This window comes from Macrobrachium rosenbergii, chromosome 48, assembly GCF_040412425.1.
Source record: "Macrobrachium rosenbergii isolate ZJJX-2024 chromosome 48, ASM4041242v1, whole genome shotgun sequence".
NCBI lineage: Eukaryota > Metazoa > Arthropoda > Malacostraca > Decapoda > Palaemonidae > Macrobrachium > Macrobrachium rosenbergii.
The window spans coordinates 15,606,991-15,625,451 of record NC_089788.1 but is presented as its reverse complement, the minus strand read 5'-3'; the positions used below and the strand labels follow the sequence as shown (position 1 = coordinate 15,625,451).

Here is an 18,461-nt window from a genome sequence, read left to right as displayed (position 1 = left end):
CAATCTCTAGCTACTAATCTTGAAATTCCTTGCAATCAGGTCATGAAAAGTATAAGCAGTAGATAAATCCTCTCAAAATAAGGTCTCGACAATTTCTAACTACGAAAGCAAAAACTAATCTTTCAATTCCCTTGCAATCAGGTCATGAAAAGCAAAAAGTAGTAGATAAATCCTCTCAAAATAAGGCCTCGAAAATCTCTAGCTACGAAAGCAAAACTAATCTTTTAATTCCCTTGCAATCAGGTCATGAAAAGCAAAGGTTGTAGATAAATCCTCTCAAAATAAGGTCTCGACAATCTCAGCTACGAAAGCAAAACTAATCTTTCAATTCCCACCACAATCAGGTCATGAAAAGCAAAAGTAGTAGATAAATCCTCTCAAAATAAGGTCTTGACAATCTCTAGCTACGAAAGCAAAAACTAATCTTGAAATTCCCTTGCAATCAGGTCATGAAAAGTATAAGCAGTAGATAAATCCTCTCAAAATAAGGTCTCGACAATTTCTAACTACGAAAGCAAAAACTAATCTTTCAATTCCCTTGCAATCAGGTCATGAAAAGCAAAAGTAGTAGATAAATCCTCTCAAAATAAGGCCTCGAAAATCTCTAGCTACGAAAGCAAAAACTAATCTTTAAATTCCCTTGCAATCAGGTCATGAAAAGCAAAGGTTGTAGATAAATCCTCTCAAAATAAGGTCTCGACAATCTCTAGCTACGAAAGCAAAAACTAATCTTTCAATTCCCTTGCAATCAGGTCATGAAAAGCAAAAGTAGTAGATAAATCCTCTCAAAATAGGGTCTCGACAATCTCTAGCTACGAAAGCAAAAACTAATCTTTCCATTACATCGCAATCAGGTCATGAAAAGCAAAAGTAGTAGATAAATCCTCTCAAAATAAGGTCTCGACAATCTCTAGCTACGAAAGCAAAAACTAATCTTTTAATTCCCTTGCAATCAGGTCATGAAAAGTATAAGTAGTAAATAAATCCTCTCAAAATAAGGTCTCGACAATCTCTAGCTACGAAAGCAAAAACTAATCTTTTAATTCCCTTGCAATCAGGTCATGAAAAGAAAAAGTGGCAGATAAATCCTCTCAAAATAAGGTCTCGAAATAATCTCTAGCTAAAAGCAAAAACTAATCTTTTAATTCCCTTGCAATCAGGTCATGAAAAGTATAAGTGGTAAATAAATCCTCAAAATAAGGTCTCGACAATCTCTAGCTACGAAAGCATCTTTTAATTCCCTTGCAATCAGGTCATGAAAAGCAAAAGTAGTAGATAAATCCTCTCAAAATAAGGTCTCGACAATCTCTAGCTAACTAATCTTTTAATTCCCTTGCAGTCAGGTCATGAAAAGTATAAGTGGTAGTAAATAAATCCTCTCAAAATAAGGTCTCGACAATCTCTAGCTACAAAGCAAAAAAAACTAATCTTTAAATTCCCTTGCAATCAGGTCATGAAAAGTATAGGCAGTAGATAAATCCTCTCAAAATAAGGTCTCGACAATTTCTAACTACGAAAGCAAAAACTAATCTTTCAATCAGGTCAAAAAAAAAGTAGTAAATAATTCCTCTCAAAATAAGGTCTCGATCCTCTCTAACTACGAAAGCAAAAAAAAAAATATATATATCTTCCACAATAAATTCATGCTTGTCTCTAACAACGCCAAAAAAAAAGAAAATTAAATCAACTCCATCAGAGCCAGGTCACGCTACGAAATCGAAAAATAGTAAACAAATCACTTCACAATAAGGTCAAGTCAATCAATAATTACGAAACCAAAAAATAGTAAATAAAGTCCCCTCATAATAAGGTCAAGCCAGTCTCTAACAACGAAAGCAAACAAAAAAATAAATAGTACAAAACCCTCAAAACATGGTTACGCCAATATCCAATAACCAAAGGAAAAAGAATAATGTAATCAGTCTCACACTTAGGTCACGAAAAGCAAAAAGTAGTTAATAAATCTCTGCGCCAACACTAACTATGAAAGCGAGAAATAGTAAAAAAAAAATGCCTTCACTATAAGGTCATGCCAGTCTCTAATTACAAAAGCTAAAATTAGTAAATAAATCCCCTCCCAATATGGTCACGCGAATGTCTAACGAAAGCAAAATATAATAAGCCCTAACAACAACGTCACGCAAAAAAAACATATATCCCCTCGCAATAACGTCACGCCCATTTCTAACAACGAAAGCAAAAAATTATTTATAAATAAATTCCCTTGCAATAAGGTCACACTGTTTCCACCTACTAAAGCAAAAAATAGCAAGTAAATCCCCATGCAATAAAATCAAGCCTATCTCTTAATAGGGAAGCAAAAAATAATAAATCCCTTGCAATAAGGCCACGCCCATCTGTAACTACGAAAGCAAATAACAGTAAATAAATCCCCTGGCAATAAGGTCACGCTCATACTTATCACAACATGAAAGGAAATTAATATGAAATGTGTGACGTGCACGGCGATTAATTAAGAACAAGAAAAATTATAATTTTTCGGAAGGCTCCAGCCTAAAGACTCCAGCCGGCCATTTTTGCATGGAAAACCATTTTGGGTTTTTCATGCAAAAATGGTTAGGAAATGCTAAGGCACTAAGAGAGCCAAAGACCAACCTAACCTAACCACCCTAACCTAACGTACCTAACCTAGGGGTGTTTACTGGTTACAGTTTTGCCGTATTAGCTTTGGAGGGGAGAGGGGGCCTTAGTATCTGAACTTTTAAGTCGTAATTTGATTAATTTTTTTGTTATTAAGCATTTGCGCAGGTTATGTATTGAGAAGAATTTTTTTGTTTTGATGTTAAACCCAAGAAAAAGAAAAATTATATGTAGGAGGTAGCTGGAGTCTTCCGAAAAGTATCCAAAAACCTTGATATCATCTGTGCATTTTAAAGTTTATGAAAAATAGATAGGAATTGTTTTGATGTGCATGATTTATTTTCATATGTTTCTTTTTGTAAATTTTTTTACATAAATTACATATATAGCATATGTATTTGTTTGTAAAATGTACTTGATATGATTTTTAAATAAAAGATAAAAAAAAAAAATAACGTAAAGGTTCTCCCAAAGAAATACAATACCCAAAACCTAAAAGGGTCGCAAAAGAAATGACAAATAACTCCCACTGGATGCAAGACGCAACAACGAAAAAGGATAAAGAAACTTAGAATACACGCCACCCACAGCAAAATGAAGTGAAATTTTAAGAATCGTCAATAAAAAAAAAGATATTTAAGCGAAGTTATGACATGGGAGGCCAAGTTATTAACACAATAAACAAAAACAGACAAATTAATGGTCCAGCCGAATGGGGTGATTGGAGTCCCCCTTAAATAAACAATGATAATTGTGATCACGTAATACCAGGGGTATTGGCAAATTTGCATACAGTAACTGTCCACCGAATTAACACGCAAATGGGGAATAGGCAAACGCTCAGGATTTGCACGAACAAAACCATGATACGCAGGTATTAGGGAATCTATGCTTAAACAAGTGATATCGATACCGCATGATCCTGGTAAAAACTTCAAAAATTTACCTAAAAGCTTCCTAAGTTAACTCCACAATTTAGGTGCAAAAAATATCACACAGACGTAATGAACTATCACAGCAAAGCTAAGCTTACAAATACAAAAAAACAACGTAACGATAAATTTCTATCCTAAAATACAGCCTCATGGTTGAACAAATTCACTTTAATGGTCCTTACCTTTAGACGCTCAAGAATCTGTACCGGGAAGGCCAAATTTACGAATTTACGATGCAGTGGCAAGTCAGTCAATCACTGGAGCACTACAACGTCATCACACAAACACGACTCACGAGCACTCACACGTACAACAGACACTTGCTTATATGGGACTGGGACATTTCTCAATACGACTTAAAGATCCTAAGCAAAACGGCTGAGAACTACTAGAGAGTTATTTCACAAGAAGCAAGAACAGAATAGCAAGTAACGAGTGTAGTGCCTGTTCAGCTATTCACTGAACAGGAACCAACGTACTCTCAGATGCTCAGATATTTAGATTTAATTTTTTATGTTTACATAAATTGCAAATGTTCCCATAGTTAAACTGCCAGATCATAACAGCAATACTAACAACCGAAACTGCCAGATCATAACAGGAATATTAACAACCGTACAAATAATTTTTGTACAAGTCAACTTTTGTAACAATCGTAAAAGCGCTTACCGTAACAACGCAATTATAAACTCCCAATTATCAACTCGCCTGATAGGACATCCCTGACACACATTCAAGTAATTTTAAAATGTTTGAAGAGGTTTTCTGTCGTATTGTAATTTATTTGTATGAAGGTATTATACATTTTGTCGTACTTTTATATATATATAATATATATATATATATATATATATATATATATATATATATATATATATATATATATATATATATATATATATATATATATATATAATATATTAATATATGTAAACGTCCTTTCATATCAATTAATATATACCTACTGAAATAATATATTTTCATGTATGTTACCCATATATTGTCAAGCATGGCATAGGGGGCTTCAGTAACTTGATATCGACTCTAAAAATACAAATACCAAGAGTTCGACGGGGATTTGTAAGGTGTGGTTCCGATATCAACTTATACCTGCATTCATTATACACGTTAAATAAATAATCATGTGGGTAAAGGCGTGACGATTATAGTCCTGAGTTCTTGTCTTTCGTTGGTTCGAGCCGACGGGACGACGAACTTATTATCAACTAAAATTCCCCCTTCGGTAACATATATGAAAATATATTTTTTATATAGGTAGAGTGAACTGGATATTAAAGGACGTTTGTAGCTTAATTCTTGTATATGAATCTCCAGTGTGATGTGAAAAAAATTCTCATCTATATTCCATATATATATGCCTGGATATATATATATATAAAATATATATATATATATATTAAAGCAAATTATTTATAAATGTGTGTGTGTGTGTGTATGTAAGTAAATTAGAATACAGAATTTAGAAACTCAAGTAACACAATATAATATTATATAATTTCAGTAATTGTATACTTGAAATATGTATTATACAGTATACAAATACAACATATATATGACTAAGAGATTAATTTCAAAGACAACACACGAATGCTTACCTATCATGTCACGAAGGAAAAGTTTAACAACGTTGTTTAGTTTTCCTTAGTTCCTTTAAACTTTCATCAATATTTTGCTGCATTCAATATACATATAAAATAAATAATCATGTATGGTAACCGGCATAAATATACGATTATGGATCATCGTAACCTATATATATAACCCTTTCTTATTGTTGCATATTATGTATGTATATATATATATATATATATATATATATATATTTATATATACATATATATATATAAATATATATATATATATATATATATATATATATACATATATATATATATATATATATATATATATATATATATATATATATATATATATATATATATTTTATATATTATGGTCTTGTCATATATATATATAGATATATATATATATATATATATATATATATATATATATATATATTTGTATGTGTATATATGATTTGAATACACCGTGTAAACCGTCATTTTCTCTGTCTGTCACTCTCAATGGGCTGATTGAAACTGTAGGCAACTGGATGCCGAAGCACCGTTTGGTTGCCAGGAGAAATATAACTTATATTAATTTGGGCGAAGATGGAAATAGAGAATATCATCTTTCCTTTGCGATGAAAGTTGGGAGAGATAAGAGAGGTCTGATGTCTCTTCCAGATGAATCTGAGGCTGATTTATTAGTTGGTTTTCCTGTCGTGCACCATGAAAGATGAATGAGAAAAGAACGGCTACATACATTTGTAAATATTAATCTGTACTGATATTGCATGAACAGAAGTGCATATTCACCTGCTGGTACAAGTCTGTTACACATCGGAGTTTTTTTAAAAAATCCATTAGCTACCAATATGTTGCATATATTTGCAGGCATTCGCGCACATTCGTCTTGTGAGTGTATAATGAATCATTATATACAGCTACTAGTCCGGTCTGTAGCACGCTGTTGGCCCAGCGTTCGAGTCTCCGACCGGCCAATGAAGAATTAGAGGAATTTATTTCTGGTGATAGAAATTCATTTCTCGTCATAATGTGGTTCGGATTCCACAATAAGCTGTAGGTCCCGTTGCTAGGTAACCAGTTGGTTCTTAGCCACGTAAAACCAATCTAATCCTTCGGGCCAGCCCTAGGAGAGCTGTTAATCAGCTCAGTGGTCTGGTTAAACTAAAATACACCTAACTTTTTTTTTTTAGAATTTTATCTATATAATTAGATGCAGAAATTCTATATTTTCAAACTAAAACTATAATAACCAAGTTTTTCTTCGATCTTTCACGTCAAAGTTTAAAACTACAATTGGTTTACAATTACCAGTAAATGCAACTGTTTCTCATTTGCAGTCTCGAAGCGGCTGTCAGTGCTAGAGAATTAATTATCTGGACCTTTTTCGCGTGGCAGCATTTAAAACAAGTAAAAAATGCGCCGAAGTTTCTTCGCCGAAATCGAGTTTTCTGTACAGCGTGTAATGCTGTATGAAACTCTCAGTCATGGCCCATGAAACACTCACCCGCGATCCATGAAACTTTCAGCCACGGCCCGGTGGTGGCCTGTGTTGTTGGCACCTATAGCGGTGCCAGACGCACGATCATGGCTAACTTTAACCATAAATAAAATAAAAACTACTAAGGCTAGAAGGCTGCAATTTGGTATGTTTGCAGCCCTTTAGCCTCAGTAGTTTTTAAGATCTGAAGCCGGACAGAAAAAAATACTGACAGACAAATAGCCATCTCGATAGTTTTCCTTTCCAGAAAACTAAAAATTATGTAGACAACCCGATGACATGAAGCAAGAAAGCTTCTGAATTCATTACAGTAGACAGGACTTTTCTTCGTCCTATTGCAAGTGAAAGTTCATATACGCCTTTTATAACAAGGCTCTAGTAATTTCCATTAGCAAGACTCGAGCTCACCTGTACCCTTAAGACCATTCTTTACTGCCTTGAAAAATTCTTGCTCACTACCTAATTGGTGTTTGAGTTCTAACTGAACTTCTAGCAGTTTATAACGCAGGTAGTTGGAAGATGATACGAACTCAGGACAAACAGAGAGGAATGGTTGGATCTCGTGCCTAGTTTACCCAAAACTTTATCTAGAAAGTTAATTAAATGTTCACTTAAGCATTAAACGATGTTTAATCAAAAAACAATTCAAAGCATGTCATATTACTGCGCGTTACTTTGCAAGTCTTTGTCCCTCTGCCTTCTTGGTAAACATTTTCTATCATTTCCGCCCTTTTACAGTCTACTTAGCCTTTTATATGTATGGTTAAAATATCAACTAAAATTATTTTAAAACTCTTGTTCTGAGCAGCATAAACTACATACCCAGGTGATGTACTTTGACCATTTCGGCCAAGGCTATATACAGCAGATGCCGCCAATGAAAATTTGTTTTTGAAAATCTAGCGTTCGCGCTTTCTCCGAATTCGAAACATCAATTTGGTCCAATTCACGGGAACCATTATTGCCCGCTGGGAAATATTTTTCGAGTAAAAACGAGAAAGGAATCGTACGATGGACGATAAAGTGGTGACTGGGTCGCAGTGGTTTACAAGTACTCGGGATTTCTGCTTTGTCGGCAATACGTGGTTATGGAACTGTGAGGCCAGGGAGAAGAAACTCGGAGAAAATGTGTTAGGGAAAAAGCTGAGAGAGAGAGAGAGAGAGAGAGAGAGAGAGAGCGATGGATTTCAAATGACTTGAGAGTCAATAAATTCTTTGCTTAATGGACTGGTAACACCCAATAACAAAACCTGAAATGAGAGAGAGAGAGAGAGAGAGAGAGAGAGAGATGGATTTCAAATGTCTTGATAAAGCCAATAAATGCTTTTGTTAGTGGACTGACAACAACTCGTAAAAAAACCTGAAACATGCCATGTTCAAAATGTGTAGGTGTGTACGTGTGTGTGTGCATGTGTGAATGTGTATGTGTGAGAGGGAAGGAGGAAGTGAGGAAAGAAGTTTTGAAATACCTCGTTAGCAAGACCTCTGAAGTTGATGTAACGATAATTCTGTTGAGATAACGAAAGCAGGGATTAATCAATATAACTATAAAAGTATTTTCTAGAAAGGGGAAGTCCAGAATAATTGCAGTGATATTTTTACCAAGAAAAAAATCACTAAAAGACAGAGATTTATTTTTATGGTTGACGACTGAAATAAAACCGGAGTTAGTGCTTTTATAAGGGCTGTGAATGGATACCGTAATGAAATTGCCATGCTCGGAAACAGTCATACAAATTTCATTAACAGCAAAAACCACTGAATTTCAAACGAATTTATAATAATAAAATCCGAGTGGATCTTTCTTGTTTGTCCGCCCGGGTGGGGGTGGGGTAGGCAGGGCATCGGGAAGGTAGGGGAGACATGACACATCTACCCTCCTCCTGCAAACCTGTTTGCCCGCCCTGGGTTGGGGTGGGGTAGGTAGGGGAGACTTGACGGGCAGCGCCAGGTTCCAGTGCGGTGTAGCACTCGCCATCAAGCTCATAAATAATATTAAACGAAAGCTATTAAACATTGCACTGAGTAGTGAAAATATTGTATTTAAAGAGCTATGGCCAACTTCTTATGCATGGATATATTTGATTATTAGGTAAGAAAGAATAAAAAAGAAGACTTGATTTGACCCAAGAAACTTAGTCTGTCAAGCCAAGAGCTTAACGCTTAAGACTGAGCGAGGAAGTTGGAGGCTGAACAGAAGAGAAAGAGATCCAGAAAATAAAGATGAAGCACAACGATCTAGAGGCGGAACTGGAAGCAACCTCAACAGGTGAATTAAAAAGTAATAGTCAGAGAGCTTGGACAGCAAAGCTGGAGAAAGGAAACGGGTATGGAGGTACAGTAAACGCCACAAAAAGGGTGCAACTGGGAACCGAAGGATCACTGCAAGCATCCTTCAACAGCATCTACAAAGCAAAACCGAGAGTGAAGGGAAGAGAATAATATCATTCAAGATAAAATCACCACTTGCCATCACAACTTGGCGCTGTGGTCACTTTACTTTAAACGCAAGCTGCCAAATGAAGCGTTAATGTCGAAACACTTTCAGGAATAAAGTGCCAAAGGTCCTAACACCTTTTCTTAGAGTTCTATTTTTATTAGTTTTCTGTCCGCACTTTTTCTGTCTGCCCTCAGATCTTAAAAACTACTGAGGCTAGAGGGCTGCAAATCGGTATGTTGATCATCCACCCTCCAATCATCAGACTTAACAAATTGCAGCCCTATAGCCTCAATAGTTTTTTATTTTATTTAAGGTTAAAGTTAGCCGTGATGGTGCGTCTTGCACCGCAACAACACAGGCTACCACGGCCTGCTGAAATTTTCATGGGCCATGGCTGAAAGTTTCATATAGAATTATACGCTGTACAGAAAACTCGATTGAACCGAAAAAACTTCGACGCATTTTTTACTTGTTTAGTCTTCATTTTAGCCAAAGTGATTAGAAACCAGTGGGTGTTTATCTTGTGGACTGCAACAAATTTTTGACGCCGTGATGAAACTATAACACCTTATGGCCTAAATGCAAGAGGAAATTGTCTGATCTATTTGTCAAGAAATGTTAGAAAAGCTAAGAAAATGCATCGAAGTAATATAGGACACATACGTAAGCATAACAAATATCTTTGCAGTGAAATAAAGTAAGAACATAGATCAGTTCTGCAGAACAACAAAATTAAGTAGAAAAACGTACAAAAATAAAAACAGGAAAAATCTCTTCTAGCCATCCAATGTTTTGGAGGGAAATTAAGTTAGAGCATCACTTTTACTGGGTCAAGAATTACGAGCAATTTTACCTTAGGAAGGATCGTTTTGATTTGCTCTGAGTCTTCCTTGAACTGGAAGGAAACGACATATGTTGGAAGCTTTATGAAGGGGACAATGCGATGAGAGATGAAACTCTTCTTATGCGGACAGGAAATTGGAGAGTGCTGTTCCTTTTAGGAGGTCATGGGACAAGCAGTAAGGCGCGATTTCTCTTTAAGAGTTTCCTCACCTCAATAGATAACGATGACTTTTATAGCAGTTATATACATATATAATATATATATATATATATATATATATATATATATATATATATATATATATATATATATATATATATATATATATATATATATATATATATATATATATATATATATATATAGAGGAGAGAGAGAGAGAGAGAGAGAGAGAGAGAGAGAGAGAGAGAGAAATATTATATATATCTATATAGATATCTATATATGCGTATTTTATACATATAAAAATATATATAAATATACATTTATATATATACATATTCATTGTATATATGTATATCTACATATATATTTTATATATGTATATATACATTTATTTATTTTTGTATATGTTTATACATACATAGATATAAATAAATATATATATACATATAATACATATGCGTATATGTATAATATATATTTATAATATGTATGTATAATATACATATATATACATATACATTTATCTCTCTATACTGTACATATATATATATATATATATATATTATATATATATATATATATATATATTGCTATATATATATATATATATATATATATATATATATATATATATATATATATATATATATATATATATATATATATATATTTTTATTTATGCATATAAATAAATAAAAAATATATATATTGTATATATTATATTTATATTTATAAATATATATATACATATATACAATGTATATGTATACAATATATACATATAGATACATACATATATATATACAATATATGTATATATATAATATATATACAGTATATCTAGTATATCTATATATATATCAATATATATATACATATATATATATAAAACATTGCTACCACTGGAATAACGACATGAAGTGGAGTATTCACGGAATATATGGCCGGGAGGTAACAGAAACAGTGGAATGCAAGATGACCTTTGCCTTTAGACTAAGACTAAGGCCTTTTCAGACAAGGGCAAAAGATCTTACACTCCTTTGTTTCAGTTTCTCCATGGCCATATACTTTCTATATATATATATATATATATATATATATATATATATATATATATATATATATATATATATATATATATATATATATGTTTGTAGTTTTGTGTATATATGGGTATATATACTGAATATACAAACAAACATAAAATCACAAACACATATATCCATGTATATATAATATATATGTTTGTAGTTTTGTGTATATATATATAATATACAAAACAAAAATAAAATCACAAACATATATATATATATATATATATATACAGTATATATATATATAAATATATATATATATATATATATATATATATATATATATATAAATATATATATATACATATAGTCGAAGAAAGGCTCCTTTGTCACATTCTCTCTCTCTCTCTCTCTCTCTCTCTCTCTCTCTCTCTCTCTCTCTCTCTCTCTCTCTCTGGGTCTCCACACATGCCATTATCAGAAAAATTGTCAAAAGAGAGAAATTTTTTTTCCCGATGTGTTACATCACAGCCAGTGGTAGAATCTGTGGCAAGATTACAGTAATGATGAAAATTAGAGAGCGCAGGCGACGCCTGTGGATTATCCGTGATTGAAGACATCAAGAAACGGATTTCGTAGTGCTCGGACATTGGTAGGTAATTTCCTAGGCTTCTTATCTATATAATTTCGTGTCTAACCTACTTACGGGCTAGACTGAATTCCTGAACATGTGACGACGCCTTCGATATATTTTTTCTAAGTTTGGAACAAATTTATTTTGTCGAATTTGGTTACCAAGCTAGATTCCGAAATATGAGGTTTCCTAATGGCAAAGGTATTTAGAGTGCCTTTCTACTTAGGCAAATGAAAGAGATAAGGCAACGCCAAAAAGAGACATATTTATCATTTTCACTAGGTAAGTTTTTAGGTCCCGGGAAAGATCTTCATTCTTGTTTAACCGAAGTCTTGGTGACCAATGTATTTTTATCCCTCATCTAAATGACCAGTCACATATATAATGAGATCGACTAATAAAACTCACTATTACATTATTTTTTACCTGTGGTCAAATTTCCAGTAATATCCAGCATTTGCAGGTTTTCTGTGTACAGAGAATAAAAAAAGCATAAAGAATATAATAAAAAAACTGAAAAATTTAAAATGGTAATCTTCGGTATTTTAATGTGCTTAAGTAGAGAACCACTTATTTATGTCGGGAATGATTTCCTTTATGGTTACAAACCGTGACAATCTAATCATATTTCAGCACTTTTAGCTATATGACATCATATCTTTCCATTTATAAACAGAATCTTGAAAAGCTGCCTGTTTGTGAAAAGAATTGACGTTATATAAAGCCACAACTAACGAATCTGAAGGTTTTCTTATCGTACCCTGGCCACTTACCGGTCAGTAGTGAGTCCTATTTCGTAACGGTCGGTTTCGGGTAAACAGCAGGCTCGATTTTTAACGGGAGGTTGCCAAAGCACGATAACGTAACTATCAGACCATTTCGCTACGGTCATCATTCTGTACACAGCAGTACACGTACTTCGAATTAAGAACAATAGTTCTTGTTGGCATATGGCTAAGGGGAACTTTATTCAAACAACAATAGTAACAGCTATATCGCTTCCGCAAGCTCTCAAAGAGGACCGGTCGCGGTTTTGCAACGTCAGTTGACAAGTAACCGAATAAGCGGATGTCGATATCTCATGCTGTAGTATTGAGGCAAACTCTTGAAAACGGGGTTTGAGACTATATTAGCTCGAGGCATTTTACTGGTTATGGCGAGGAAGTACATAGTGCTAGGAAATATATTACCTGGCAAATCTCTTAGATATCTATCATCTATTTGAAGGTCCAAAGCCGATTTACTTGGGAAATAAGCCAATTCGTTCTCCTTTAATAGCTACCCAAAAAGCGAAGGGCCTCGTCTTTTTAGAGTCATACGCTGACATCTCGTATTTGTATACACTGAATGTGTTCCATATGTGGATGTATGTGTATATGTATATATATATATATATATATATATATATATATATATATATATATATATATACTGTATATACATGTGTACATATATACAATATAATAATAACAATAATGAAAATAATAATAAAGAGGTTTGTGAAAATAGCCCTTATAAAAACCTTAACTGTGTTTAGTGTGAGCTTTTGACTCCGTGCAAAAAGGATCAAGAGAGAAAAACTGACTAACTGGTAACATTGTCTACTCCTTGATTCCACCCCAGCAATGCGGAAAAGTCTCAGAAGAGGTGCTTAGCAATTAGTGCGCCTTTGACGACGTGCTGGGAACTTACATTTATTCCGTCAGTGCCCCCGAATTGTCCCTTTTTTATTTGTTTTCTGTTAAGTTACGGTGCGATTGACGGCGTTGTAACAATACCAAACTGAAATACACCCATGATGGTCAAGTGCGTTTCATAATGCCATAAACCTAGGTTAACAATAAGAAAAATAAAATAGTTAGCAGACCGTGTGAAATGGCGAACATTTTAAAATCAAGCAGCAGAATTTTAAGAGACCAAAGAACATCGGTTACCCGGCCCCCTCCCCCCATCGCTAGTCCCCTGTAAAGCCGCAAAAAGCCACCCTCCCCCAACATACCCTCACTCTGGGTCGCCATTTAAAGTCTATTAGACTATACTTCTATCGAGACCCTTAATTTAGGAAATTCCTTGCTCTTGCGTAACGAGTGTGCGAACGGTTCAACACAGACATCATAAGGATCTCGGTGCCAAGAAAGTAAAACCAAGTAAGCAACCAGGCATCAAATAAACAAGTGTAGACGAGCGCACTGGAGCCACTATATCGCTTGCAGGATGATGATGCCGCTAGTAAAAAGGCTGAGGGGGGCTGGGGGCTATTCCCATGGGCGGTAGCCGCAATACGCGAAGACTATTGAATGTTAGGGTGTTGGGATTCCTTTGGTTGTGGTCCTTTAGGGGATTGTTTTTTCAGCCCAAGAATCAGACTTGTTTACCATGTCATTTATATTGTAATGACGTACTGGAGACTTCATTCGATAGAACACCCCATAAGACTGCAGTATTGAAATAAGTCACTGGCTTACCTTCCAACGAGTATGAAGCATGACGCCAGGCCCCTCCGTAAGTTGCCGGAGGCCATGCAACACCTGAACCTCTTTTTCTATTCCAAGGTGGCTTCAAGAGGTTCAAAGTGGAATGGGGAGCCTACCAAACATCAACCTACTTATTGGTGAGTATTCGGATAGAGTTTCATTATGGTACAGTTTTTAAGGTTTTTGAGCCGGGTCCTGTAAGTTTTTGCTTACTTTGTGTATGACGGCCACACACACACACACACACCCACCTATAGCCGGTTTCATTTCACCTGTCCACTCACGACTCCACGAGCGAAGATACAAGTGCATGGGTAGCATGTGATTGGCTGACAATCAACGTTTCCGATATCGTTGGCTTACTGTGATGAATATCAGCTATTTCTCCAATAACATATTTGAATGCTTAAATAGACAAAGAAACCTCTCCCTTTCTAATATAAATCATAAAAACGTGGATTTGTATTCATAATATACCAACACAAGCACACGGAAGACGAGATTGTACCAGACAATATACTCGGATCAGACACAAACGAAAAATGAACTCTCAGTAATGATTTATCTCATTAGTATAGCCCAGACCACACATAGACCTATGCTCAAAAACAGTTCGGATCATTAGATTTTCTTATCATTCAAACTTTACTCTATGTCAGGTTCACTGCATGTATATCGAAACTACTTTATTATGATACCAAAGCAATATCTACTTCCGTAAACCGAAAAATAACCCTTAATATTGTTTACGCTAAAACATGAAGCATGGACCAATGAAGCTAGGCCTATACTACAGATTCGCCAGGTATTTTATTTTACTGGCCTTCTTTTAAGCGTACATTAATTCCATTTCAGCGAAAATTACTTTTTCATTGTAACTGTCGAATTATCGTTCTAATCCCCAACAATGCAAAAAAATTATATGCCTAGGCTAGTCTTCAGCACTAAGGAAGGCGGGCACTGAATAGAATTTTAAACCTTTGCTTTGGCGGATAAGTTATTTAGCTTGGTGGATAAGTTATTCAGCTAAACAGTCCTGAAAGTGCCCAAGCACAGGACCCTTATAATTATTTGTATGCTTAAGAAAAAATTTATAAATATGCAGAGTATTCTGGAAAGAAAACCACAAAACCATTGCTATCATGCCATGTTATAACTGAAATTTCCAGCCAGTACAGCAGTAGTTGTCCCCCCAGCCCAAGAGAGCCTCATAGACAACAATATTTATTGCTTATTTCGAATATTAACCTACTCATGTAATTTACATGCAGGAAATTATTCAAATACCTCTTATTCGCACTCGCATAGCCAGATGTCTCTACGTTTCTACAGTGAGATAAAAAATAATTGTTTAAAGTCCATTGTTCGTTTGCGTTTGACCTGAGTAGACTGTTTGTTACAATCTCGTCATTCGTGTGCTTGTATTATATTATCGATAACATAAATCGGCATGTTTATTATCTAAAGAAGGTTTGAGGGTTGTTTATATATATAGGCATTTAGATGTATTACTGAAGAAACATTTTGCACCTCGATCACAGTAAGCCTATGATATCGGAAACATTGATTTCAGCCAATCGAGAGAGAACTATGCATATTGCCACACCTACCCAAAAACTACGCTGGCGAGTGGACAGATAAAACCAACTTTAGCGACCGCATTCATTACTTTAAAGGTGCGTCCAGAGATGTTTTTTTCCAAAACAAGCGCATGCCTTGGAATAAAAAATTGCATGCGTCAAGTTGAAAGAGGAATGAGGAACGTAACGCATGCCTTTACTGTCCACAGTTGCCTTTTTTTAGTTGCGCGATGTCGCTGGATCCACTTGTTTGCGCAGGAAAAATTCATAATTCACTAAACGTGTTTTCAAAAATTTTCCTAAACAATGGCCACGGAAAGAATAGTACTCAACTAGACAAAATGCATTTTGTCTATCTCTCCCTTGTATTAAAAATGCTTAAGTAAGTAGGCCTAGAAGTCTTTGATGTCAACATGCCTTGTTTTAAACCTATAAAGGTGCGTCCAGACGATTCAATTTTCGTTCAATTTTGCGCATGCCTTGACGCAAATTTTTTGAAAACACGTTTAGTGAATTCCCACCGGTGCTGGGAGTCACGTTTTTCCTGCCTTTCTGAAAGTTGTTAAATAAACCGACGTCAGATACGGGCAGCAAAGTAATTTCTTTCTATTCTAAGGCTTTGGGAGGATATTCAGGGCGATTGTTAAAATAATTTTGACTTATCTGACAGAGTAATTGTTCATAAAAGAAGGACAAACCAGAAAAAATTACACAACCAATCAACAGGAATAGGTCTATAATAGTTGGCTTGTCCAACATTTTTATCCTTGTTAACATTCTTAAGGGCTATTTTTTTCCTTGGCATGATGATTCGATAACTTTTACCTTGGAGAAATTATTTTTATATATTCGGAATTATGTTGCACTGAGAGTAAGGTTTAAATGATATAGCATCATCGGCTACCAGACTTCATTTTCTTGTCATTACCAATCTGTGAGACATATCGTTTGATGAAAAAGTAAATTAAAACAGGATTTGTTACACATACAGAAATACGAATAAGTTTACTTTGAATCGAACAATATCAGTTGTTATCCACGATGCGTCGTCCACAAAAAACTCTCACCAAGTGTGACGTTCGGAATTTCGTTGAGAAACCACTTGATGAAATGCTTTTTTTAAAACAACACCGATGCTGCCTTTACACGTCTAAACCTAAAAAAAAAAAAAAAAAAAAAAACCTGCTGGCATAGACGGTATCCTGCAGGCCTAGCTACTACAAAAAAATTTCTTAATGGGTGACAAAATAGAGCAGGTGTCCTTTACATCACAATTACATGTTTAAAGGACGAGAGACTTGTTGACACAAACAGCAACCTTTAGGCCTATAGGCCTACTGGGCATTTTTAATAAAAACCAAGATCGTTTTTCATTACATTATGTAGCATGTGTAAGATTAATGCTGTTCCGATTTCAAAACTGAAATCGTCGCAGCACCTGTGTGCTACAATAATTGCTGAAAACATAAGACGTTAACGAAAGAAGGAGCTCTACCACTAGCACGACATTTATGGACAATAACAACATAATGGGCAAATAAAATTCAGTTTGCTTTGCTTACCTTTGAAATGTTATTCGATTTTCTCTTGAAGAATTCCTTATAATATTTATAGCTGCACAGTGTACCAAATGAACATAATGAACTATAAAAAAATTGCAGGACACACCAAACACTTGATTTCCACGGCTCCCGAGTAACTACAAAGACATTACAACTGCATTTGCTGCAAGCAGCGCCCACCTGGTGGCGGTATATCCAACTACATAGTACATGCTACTAGAGCTCAAATAGACCAGTCTTCACCATCGTAACTCAGTGTTCAAGTTTTTATCAAGTTTTAGGATCATATATATATATATATATATATATATATATATATATATATATATATATATATATATATACAGTACATATACATACATACATACATACATACATTACATACATACATACATACATTATACTCTTTGGTAAATTTTTACCAGATATATGTACATATTCCTGAAAGGTATAGTGACATCTTAAGTTCTCGAGTTGGGTGAGCCTGCATTACTAAGCGTTAGACTGAAATGAAGGTAATAGGGTGAAAAACTGATGACTGTAGTAGATTTCATATATACATATACTGTATATATATATATATATATATATATATATATATATATACATATATTTAAAACAGACACACATTTATATATATTAATATATATACACATTTATAAATTTGCCCTGCAAAACAATAAACTTTAAGCATTGTAACGATAATGAGGGTGGGTCTCATTCTCCTTTGTGCTGAGTACGCGATGGGGTGGAAAAAGAGACACTCTGACGCAACGCCTTGGGCAACCTGTCATTGACATACTTGGTGTCAGATTCGAGTTCGAGCAGGGGCATGAGAATTTCTTCATTATTGATCCGGGGACTTGCCGTGACAGGCGTATTCAAAGTATGAAGAAATTGTGGCAAAAAAAGTGACTGGCAGATTATATATATATATATATATATATATATATATATATATATATATATATATATATATATATATATATATATATATATATTATATTATATACATATATATTGTGCGTGTGTGTGTGTATTTGTGTATGTATTATTGTATGTATGTATGTATGTATGTATG

General features: G+C 34.4%; 1 long non-coding RNA gene across 2 annotated transcripts in view; it reads right to left on the bottom strand.

The window, feature by feature from the left end:
- The window catches only part of LOC136831288 (uncharacterized), a 230,369-nt gene extending 212,833 nt beyond the window's left edge, over nt 1–17,536 (bottom strand). For both annotated transcript variants that reach the window (XR_010850826.1, XR_010850827.1), the window contains exon 1: nt 17,381–17,536. This is a non-coding gene — a long non-coding RNA (uncharacterized lncRNA). The remainder of the gene's footprint in view (nt 1–17,380) is intronic.
- Between the last annotated feature and the right edge of the window lie 925 nt (nt 17,537–18,461).